General features: G+C 37.5%; 1 non-coding gene across 1 annotated transcript; it reads left to right on the forward strand.

The window, feature by feature from the left end:
* Positions 1 to 7,782: 7,782 nt before the first annotated feature.
* Positions 7,783 to 7,889, forward strand: LOC113778946. Its single transcript, XR_003469409.1, has one exon. It is a non-coding gene; the product is annotated as a small nucleolar RNA R71 (small nucleolar RNA).
* The last annotated feature ends 331 nt before the right edge of the window (positions 7,890 to 8,220 follow it).

The following is an 8,220-nucleotide window of genomic DNA, read 5'->3' on the forward strand; positions in this document are numbered from 1 at the left end:
TTATTGTTATCGTTATTATTAGTGTGATCGTCCACATTATTATTTACTACTAGGATTATTATCATTAGTGTTATCATTAGTATTATTATCAGCATTATTATCATTATTATTATTTTAAGCATTTCGTTTAACCATTTAAAACTTATCTTACCTTGTCCAATTTGGCTTAATACGACTAAATCACAATGTTTTTAGATTTCCATTTAAGTATCCTATACGTAATTAACTAAGTATAATTTTACATGACTAACCTTTCAATTCTAACAATTATTTTAAATTGAGTCCTGAATTTTTAATACCCATGATAAACTATAATTTATAATTTTAAAATTTGTTTATTAGTCATTTACTACATTTTATATTATATTTTGGTTCCTGTATAATTTGCCAACTTTCTCCGTCCTCAGGTTAAACCCTTGGTTGGCCAAAAGGCCAAAAGGCCAACCAGTTGCCTGACTTGTTGGCGACCTTTTGCTTCCATTGGTTGGCCAAAAGGCCGACATGGCTTTTATTCATTGTCGCCAGCACTTGCTGGCGACATCCTCTTCAAATTTTTTTATTTTTTGCTTCGGTCTTGGGTTCCTTTGCAAATTCTTTCTTTGCCGCCAGAGATGGCAGCTGCCCCCACTTTTCCCCCTTGTTTTTTTTTTTCTCTATTGCACTGCAGCAACAACAGAGCAGCGGCAGCTGCCGTTGCTCTTCCCTCCTTCTTCCTTTTTTTTTTCCTTTAACAGAATTGGGTAACCTATTCATCCCAAGATTATAATCTATTATCCTATTCCTACTAATCCAAACATGAATCCTCCTAAATCTCTTATAGAAATGTATATATCAATTTGGTAACAATAATATATATGTCCATAAAATCTCTAGGACCATTAATGCAACTAATAGAACTAAAAAGAGAAGTTTTGCGTGAATTTGGGACTTACAGGTTTAGGTGGCTAGTCGTTTGATTGATTGACAGCGACACCTGCTTCTTTTTCTCTACTCTCTAACAGCTCTTGCTCTAGGGGAGGCAGACAAAAGAAAGGTAGGGATGTGTTATTTTCCTTTCTAGGGTTTCAATAAAATCCTAAACCCTAGCACTACCCACTAGTAGGTGGTGTAGATAAGAGTTTTAGTTTACTAGGAACCCTTATCCCATCATATAGTTATTTTATCTTATTCATTTTTTTTCCTTTTTACTATAGTAATTTTACCTTTTTAATTAATTGAAAAAATAAAATAATAAAAACAGGGGCCAAAAAAACGTGGGTTTCACAGACAAAGCCACTTTAACAAAGATAATCGTGCAAAGTCTCCCATGAGTGATATAACATCGGATGATCCATCCATTGGAAAGATTCAATTTGTGATATTTGCCAGCATCCTATCACTTCCCCGGTTGAGGCATTAGCTACGGGCCAATAATGCAAGAAGACTATCAGTTATCAATGCATAGTACTTTGAGGTTCTATATTACTCTGCTGCATTAGGTGTTTGATTCAACCAAAAAAAAAGGAAAAGAAAAACTCGTAGAACAAAAAACTAGAGAATTTGGAGCATCTATACCTGACAGTTACAGCCAAAAAAACTTTCTAGTCAAGTTTCAATATTTGTTTAAACCTCAGATGCTCTTTCTTGGATGACCTGCAAAAAGATAATAAATTCTACATATATGCTGGTTTCAGCTTTGCCAGGCAATGGAACAGAAGACAAAAGTCGACAATTATCTTGAATTAGGCAAAACGGTAATATTGTTTGGGACATCACAAAGCTAAGATAAGCTAAATTGGACCATCTGCTCTTGGGTTTTATCATCAAAATATAGGACCAGTTCTTTGGGTGTTTCCAAACGTCTTTTAAATCTCATGGTTCAAGTGTTGGAAAAGAACTGAGAGAACATATTAGACTAGAAAACACATAGTAGGTGAAGTAAATCTTCAATTCAAATAGGTGCAGATGGCTTTCATCATCTTCTTTACAATTTTGAGCAATAAAGACTACAAAAAGACATGAAAAACCATTTCAGCAATGCTAGTTTAGCAACAAAACCTGTTTCTTGCTTTCTAACTAATTCAAATCATTTTAAACGGCACAAGACAGAAATTTTAAGAGGTTTTTGCCATCAAGTTTCTACATCCACTGGCTATCAGATCATCTTCTAGATAGCTCTCCATTGCACCTTACAACTCCCTCCCCCCTTCCAACTACCAAAACTGTAGAAGCCAATGACTTAAATTTAAATGACAGGTGTCGAGCCTGTGCAATAGTAATTACTAAAAAGTCCTAATTACCACCACAATTAATTATAGAACAAATCTAAGTACTGGAACAAGGACTCTAGGTGTGCAATGGGTTACTTGATTCATCATATTTCCAAAGAGTTTGCTTGATCCGATATACCAGAATTGTCTATAAAAGTATTAAATTTGCATACAATGGCAAGTAGGATCGATTCTACAGGGAACGAATAGGCAGTTGTTTCTTTCCAAGTCAAAAGAACAAGATTGGGGGATATTTAAGGGAATGGAGATGAAAATAAAATAAATAAAATTCAAAGGATAACTCAACAAGTACAATTTACTAAAAATAGCAATTAATAAAATTCTATCCAAAGGATTAACTTTTCAGGCACGGTCCAATTAAATGATTATCGATGCAAAGATATTTCATTCATTCGCCACTAGGTTGATTATAGCCATCAACAAGCTCTGACAGCCAATTCTTCCTTACTTTTTCAACAGCCAAGGTACGACCGTTCTAACCAGAAAATAACCCTAGGTACAACCGTAAGAATTTAATTATCCAATTGCATTAAAGCTAGAAGAACTCAACCCTAACCAATAAACACACTAAGAGGGTTTATTTAAACTAGATCTTACGTTTCCCCAACACAAATCCAATTATAGTAGTTGTCACTAGTTGTCAACTAAACGAACGATTACGGATTCAATTTAAGTAACGTGACAGTAGGCTATTAGATTAAATTAAATATCCGGCCGTTGATACTCAATTAATAAAATAACCATGAATAATTAATTCAGGAAATGCATGAATAGTAACAAATTGGAAGAAATAGTGAAAGTTCGATTAGATCTCACAGATGTTATGGACTGCGCCTTTGCGTCGACCTTTGGGTAGAGGAAAAATCTAGCCGCTCCTCATTATATCAATCTCGCGTGGTTTAATTAATTCCATTTACACAATTGCCAAAGAATTGGGAAAGATGAATTAACAATAGAACAGACGAAAAGGCTTTCTTTTCCTCGTGGGTTTTGTGTTCGTACTGGAGCCACAAATGTAAAACAAAAGTCTAGCCAAAATTGTACAAAATCTAAAAAGTAGAGAGTAAATCGTCTGACAAGGAAAACTAAAAGCTAAGCTAATCAGTCCCACGTGAATCTGGCTTTTTAGCCAATTCACTCACAATAGCCGCCGAAAAGAAATGAAAAAGCATCCCAGAGCAAAGCAAATCTCCTTATATGACATGAATCTGGCTTCGTTTCTATTGGCCGCCGCCCTCAGAAGGAAAAACGTCAAAAGGGCAAAACTTTCTCTAGGAGTTTTAATCCCCTGCAACTCCGCGGCCCACGTGAATCTGATTTCCTAATTGCCTACTCCTTTTACCAATCCCGCGGGGTCCGTTAATCTCTTCAGTTTCTGGCGTGGGCATGCCATGAAATAAAGGGTTTTCTGGAAATTTGCCTTAAGAGTTCACTTTTAACACCAATCACCTACAATTTATACAAATATAAAATATGAGCAAAATCTCAATACTTAATATAGTAAGTAGCCAAAATTAGGATAGAATAACAGTGCAAAATATGCCCAATAATTGCTCTATCAAATCCCCCCACACCTAGACAATGCTTGTCCTCAAGCATTGTGAAACTCAGAAGTACAATCAAAATAGCAACGGTTATGTAGTGATCTACACTAACACAAGCATTCCGAATTCCTGACAATGTCGCCAACGTTAGAACACACCAGACAGGTGGTTATCTGAAGAATATGAGCAGTAATACTCATCACTTTCAAGAAGATATATAGATTCTAGGAACGCTCAAATCAACATCATGGAATAACATTACCATAGACTTGCACATTTATCATATCTCTACCACTCAAAAGTGAACTAAATGCACAAATCAAAGGAATTTTAATAAGGTTGTAACGGGGCTGAGGTAAAAGACGGGATAAGAATGTAAAGATATGGTGTAATGTGTTAAAAGAATGTCTGATACCCAATACATAACCACAATGCTTTACCGGAGAAAGTCCACAAGCAAAGCATTTCCATTTGCTATACCCATTGTGCAAGTGTTGGAACTCTTTTTGTATTTTCTCTTTCTCTCTTTTTTTTCTTTTTTTTCTTCTTTTTTTTAATGAAGGGCGTCTTGCAAGGCGTGGGCACGCCCTGTAAGCCAGAGTCTTCTATTCACCGGTCTATCGACAATTTTCCCCCTTTTTTTCTCTTTTTTTTTTCTTTTTCTTTCGATCTCAAATGCACAGAACCAGCACCATACAGCTTCTATTCCAACAACACTTGCGACCCTAGATTTATTTGCCTTGCACAAGCAATAAAATTCAGACATCTCTTAACGACACAAGGTTAAACAAGTCTAAAAAGGTCCTGAATTATCAAACACGGCTAACAAACAAAATAGAAGGATAAAAGCTCAAATTGGTTCATTATTGGGAGATAAGATAAAGGCATGATTTGTAGAAAGTTAAAGAAGGTTAAATCCTAAATGCCCTTATCATTTCAAATGCATCCAGTTCAACAAAATGTGGCCTCGACGTGTATGAAATAGTAAGTTCTAGAATGCCAATACCATGTGTGATACCCACTCAACAACACAAGCGAAGCAAACAAGAATAACGTGCTCGTGCATGGCTCAAAAGCTCCCAAAAGTTTCAAGAATGGGTCAAGTCCAGCATATTCAACATTCAACGATATTGCCAAGGAAAAGCAAAATGCATAACTGGCATATATGACCACATGTCCATGCACCCTGATTATATAATCCATCATAGCAAAATGCTCTAGCAAAATTGAACTAACTACACGCTTTTTCCTTTTTGTTTTCATTTTTTTTCATTTTCTGTTTGTTTCATTTTTCCTCTTTTTTTTTTGAGCAAAAAGAAATGATAGAAACAAAAAGAAATAATAGAAATTATCCCCCCACATCTAAAACCTACATTGTCCTTAATGTAGCAAAGACAAAATAAAGTGGAAGGTGAAAGGGGGTGAAACTTCCCTGACTACCGAGAGGGTGTAGCGAGACACTAAGAGGGAGGAGGATAAGGAGGCTGGAATCGAATATGAGCAAAGAAAGCTGTAGGATGAGGCGCGCGATGGGAGAATGGAGCGACGTGCGGCGGCAGCGGTGTGCGGCGCGATGGAAAAGAGAGAGAAGGGCGGCGATGCGGCAGTGGTGCGGGCTAGAGAGCGGCGGCGGATGAACAGGAAAAGGAAAAAAGTAGAAATTGAAACTAAGACAAAATAACGGAAAGTGAAAAGTAGAAACTAAGACAAAGAAAATTGAAAAGATCAGACAAAATAAGAAGAGAGGAAAGTAGAAAAATGGGGTTAGAGATGGTCCTGGTTACGTTTGACTTTCGTTGTCGCAAAGGTTGGAAGGCATGGGCATGCCTTGGAAGGTGAGGTCGTCTGCCTATAATATGCCTGACACGATCTGCTGTGTGGCTTGGCACGCCTTGGAGGGTGAGGTTTTCTGATCACCAAGTTTTACAAATGTCCATGTGTTGTGAATACAAGACGCGGGCATGCCTTGCAACATGAAGTCTTCTGCCCACGAATTTGTGCCCCCAACCCAGAATAAAACTACACAGAAACATCCATGACCTACAATAAAGATTGTTTGTTAATAGGAACCTAAACCCACTGATCTTGAACACACAAATATGAAATAAAACACAATTAAAATCCTTGGATTGCCTTCCAAGTAGCACATTTCTTTAATGTTTTTGGCTAGACACTATACATTACTCTTCAATCTGGATGTAATTCAATTTTTCTTATAATCGGTGACCCTCCTCCGGGATCCAAATAACCATTGAGTGCAACATTTTTCCTTAATTTTTTACCCATTTTCACCTCATGAATTGCTATCATTCCATGATACTTGTTCACAGTAACTTTGAATTTACTCCTACAAGCAAACTCAGAAAATTCTTGCACAAAGGGATTAGTAGCATGAACAACAAACACAGAATGAGAGTTAACAGGATGTTTCATTGTATCAAAAATATTAAAGTGGATTGTTTCTCCATCAAATTCCACCGTAAGAGTACCCTTACTAATATCAATCTTAGTCTGGGCAGTACTCAAGAATAGCCTTCCTAATACAATGGTTGATGGATTTGCGGCACTTCTATCATCCATATAAAGCACATAAAAATCAAAAGGAAAAATTAATCCATCTACTTGCATCAAAACATCCTCAACTATCCCATTCGGATAAGCAAATATACGATCAGCCAATTGAATTATTATCCCTATTTCTTTTAAAGGTCCTAAATTTAGGGAATCATAGATTGATTTAGGCATCACATTAATAGAATCCCCTAAATCTAGCATGGCATTTTTGATATTAGAATGGCCAATCTTACAGGGCATAGTAAACATACCTGGATCTCCACATTTAGGTGGTAGTTTCCTTTGTAAAATCGCTGAAACGTTCTCACCTACTATAATTTGTTGATCCCCCCTCAACTTCTTCTTGTTGACGCACAAGTTTTTCAAGAATTGAGCATATTTTGGCACTTGTTTGATCGCGTCCAACAAAGGGATATTGATTGCCACCTTTCGAAATACCTCTAGAATCGCATTTTCCTTATTTTGCTTCTTTGTCTTTTCCAACCTGCAAGAAAAATAAGGTAAATTAGATTTAATAGGAATTAAAGGAGTAAATTTTACCTTAGGGTCTTCGCGAATGCGCTCTTCTTCTTCAATCTCCTTTTCAATCTCTTTTTCACTTTTACTCTTTAGGTTTGTGGTCTTAGACCCCTCTACTTCCTTGCCACTCGTCAGTGTCATGGCACTTACATTGTTGGGGCTTGCCTTGAGTTGCGATGGCAATTTCCAAAAACTTGGGACTCTAAACGATTAATTGCAGTTGCCATGTGACTTATTTGAATCTGCAGATTTTTCATGCCCGATCTAGTTTCCTGTTGAAATTGAGCAGTACTCGTGACCAGGCTCTTGACAATATCTTCCAAAGAGTTTCCTGAATTAAAGGACGAAGGTTGAAGCTTTGGTTGCCCTGATTGCTGAAATTCTGGTGGACGATTTGAGAATGAACTCTGTAGCCTGTTCCCATAGCTGAAGTTGGGATGGTCTCTCCAACTCGGATTATACGTGTTCGAATATGGATCATACTGCCTACCGGCGCGGGCACGCCTCCAGTCATGTTTACTTGTTCAGTCCCATCCTTTTATAAAATAGGGCATGAGTCAGTGAGGCGGCTAACGTTCGCGCAAATTCCATAGACCTTTGCTTGATACACGTTTCCCACAGCTAATTGGCGAACGAAAGATATTAGCTCTGATACCTGCTACTGAATGGACGACGTCTCTACCTCATTAACCCTACAGGTAGGATTACTCTCATGAAAGGCAAACTGTAGAGAATTTTCTGTCATACCTTCGATAAGCAACCATGCTTCCCTCAGGGTCATATTTGCCAGTGCTCCCTCGCTTGCAGTATCAATGATACTCTTGTCAGACAACTGAAGTCCCTCATAGAAATATTGGATCAATAATTGTTCACTAATTTGATGTTGTGGGCATCTAATGCACAACTTATTAAACCTCTCCCAATAGTCATATAGGGATTCTCCAGGATACTGCTTAATGCTGCATATATCTTTTCTTAGACTTGCAACCCGGGATGTAGGGAAGAATTTTTCCAAAAATTTCTTTTTCAGTTGGGCCCATGTTGTGATACTACCTGCAGGTAGGTAGTACAACCAATCCTTTGTTGCATCCTTGAGGGAGAAAGGGAAGGCTCTAAGTTTGATCTACTCCTCAGTAATTCCTGGAAGCTTCATATTGGAGCATACCATATTGAACTCTTGGATGTGTTTATGGGGTTTCTCACCCGAGAGCTCATGGAACGTGGGTAAGAGATAAATTAATTTCGACTTCAGTTCGAATGAGGTATTCTCAGCTAGAATTGGAAATGTAATGCACAAAGTCTGCTGGGTCAAT

Source organism: Coffea eugenioides, chromosome 7, assembly GCF_003713205.1.
Source record: "Coffea eugenioides isolate CCC68of chromosome 7, Ceug_1.0, whole genome shotgun sequence".
In the NCBI taxonomy this organism is placed as follows: Eukaryota; Viridiplantae; Streptophyta; class Magnoliopsida; order Gentianales; family Rubiaceae; genus Coffea; species Coffea eugenioides.